Here is a 2,543-nt window from a genome sequence, read left to right on the forward strand (position 1 = left end):
TACCCCCCCCCCTCCCTCTGCTCTCCCTCTTTCCTCTGTCCTCCCTCCTCCCGACCCCCTACCCTGTGCTCTTGTTTCTTCTCCCTTGCTCCCTCTCTCCACCCTGTTCTCTCTCCCCTTGCTTCCCTCCCTCCCTGCCCCCTACACCCTGCTCTCTCCCGCCGCTTCCTCTCGCGTTGTTCTCTCTCTTTCCCCCTTCCTCTTTCCCTCTCGCATGAATGGTGTTCTTAGAATTGTTTACATCTCGTCGCCTCGGCAACGTCCGCTCGTCTCCTGGTAACGACCAAGCTGTTGACAGAGCCTCACCAAAGTTTACGGATTTCTTGGAGGCCCGTGAGGGAGCGCCGCGCTGGGGTGAGGGGGGCGATGAGGGAGCGCGCGCTGGTGAGGGGGAGGAGGGGCCGTGAGGAGGGGAGGAGGGCCGGTGAAGGGAGCGCCGCGCTGGGGGAGGGGGGGGGGTGCTGGTGGGGAGGGAGCGCCGCGATGGGGGGGGGGGGGAGGGCTGGGAGGGAGGGGAGGCCGGTGAGGGAGCGCCGCGCTGGGGGGGGAAGGGCTGGTGAGGGAGCGCCGCGCTGTGCTGTGGGAGGGCCGGTGAGGGAGCGCCGCGCTGGGGGGGGGGGGGGGGGGAGGGCCGGTGAGGGAGCGCAGCGCTGGGGGGGGGCGGGCATGGTGAGGGAGAGCCGCGCTGTGCTGTGGGGCAGGGGCAGGGAGGGAGCGCCGCGCTGGGGGGAGGGGGGGGGAGGGGCCGGTGAGGGAGCGGCCGCGCTGGGGGGGGGGGGGAGGGGGGGGAGGGCCGGTGAGGGAGCGCCGCGCGTGGGGGGGGGGGGGGGGGAGGGCCGGTGAGGGAGCGCCGCGCTGGGGGGGGGGGGTGGGGGGGGTGGGGGCTGGTGAGGAGCGCCGCGCTGTGCTGGGGGAGGGCCGGTGAGGGAGCGCCGCGCTGTGCTGGGGGAGGGCCGGTGAGGGAGCGCCGCGCTGTGCTGGGGGAGGGCCGGTGAGGGAGCGCCGCGCTGTGCTGGGGGAGGGCCGGTGAGGGAGCGCCGCGTTGGGGGGGAAGGAATGTGTCCGTTCAGATCTCCAGCCTTCTCTGCTTCCATTCTGGGGACCATCTTCACCCTATCTCCTGTCAACTGTTCTTGGGTCTTTGACGCCAATGATATTCCAGCCCCCTTGCAGGTCACGACCGTCCCTCAGACTCGCCAGATGCTGCTCGACCCATCCCGTACTTGCAGCAGCTGATATTGCTGCACATGCCAGCGTCTGTCTCGTTGATTGCGGGGTGTGAGATCAAAAGTGGCCGTCCCCAACAACTCGACATCCATCGTATCCACACACACCAGCCTGCACCCCCTCCCTCGCCACACCCTCTCCCTCCCTCAAGCACTCCTTCCTCCTACCTCGTAATCACTCCCCCCATCTATCTCCAAGACACTTCATCCCGAAACACCCCAACCTCCTTCCACCACCTCATGTTACCTTTCCCCAACCCCGAGCATTCTCCAACTCTGTCATCCCACCTCCTCACAGTCGCCTCTCTTCACACATCCACATTCATGACCCCCCTCCCCCACCCCACCCCACGCCCTCCCTCACTCCTCTGCCACACACACCCCCTCTCCACACCCCCTCCCCCTCACACACTCCTCTCTCCCACACACCCTCTTTCTCCTACCCCTCTCTCCCTCACACACTCCTCTCTCCCAAACCACCCCCCCCCCCCCCCTCCCCTCTCTGCCACACACACCCCCGTCTCTCCTACACCCCTCTCCCTCTCCCACGCCCCTCTCTTCCACACACTTTCTCTTCTCACCTGAATTCTTTGCACTCTAGATCTTGATTCTTCTACCTTTGCAATAAAGACTCTTTATTCACCGTGTTTTCATTTGGGGGATACTCTGTATCTGTAATGAGCTGCCAAATTAAATTATAGGAGCGGATACAATTATGGCTTTTAAAACAGATTTGAAGACGTGACCAAAAGGTTTTGTTTGTCATCTATATCAATGATTTGGATGACAACATACGCTTTAAGATTAGCAAGTGATACAAAAGTGGGTGGGTTTTGCAGATAGTGTAGATGGCTGTGAAAAATTGCAGCAGGATCTTGATCAATTGGCCAAGTGGGCTGAGGAATGGTTGATGGAATTTAATGCAGAACAGTGTAATGTGTTGTATATTGGGAGTCTAACATGGGCAGGACCTACACAGTGAATGGTCGGTCTCTGGGGAATGTTGTGGAGCAGCGGGATCTAGGAGTGCAGGTACATAGTCACAGGTGGGCAAAAAAGCTTTTGGCACATTGGCCTTCAGCAGCCAGAGTATTGAGTATAGAAGTTGGGAGGTCATGTTAAATTTACGGGGAAAGTGTGGAGAGAGTGTCCAACTTTAAGTTTCTGGGCACTCACATTTCAGAGGACCTCACATGGTCCACCAACACCGCTGCGCTGGTCAAGAAGGCACAGCAACGACTGTTCTTCCTGAGGACATTAAAAAAGACTGGTCTGCCCCAACAGCTGCTGACAACGTTCTACCGCTGCACCACAGAG

This window comes from Amblyraja radiata, chromosome 24, assembly GCF_010909765.2.
Source record: "Amblyraja radiata isolate CabotCenter1 chromosome 24, sAmbRad1.1.pri, whole genome shotgun sequence".
NCBI classification, from domain to species: Eukaryota; Metazoa; Chordata; class Chondrichthyes; order Rajiformes; family Rajidae; genus Amblyraja; species Amblyraja radiata.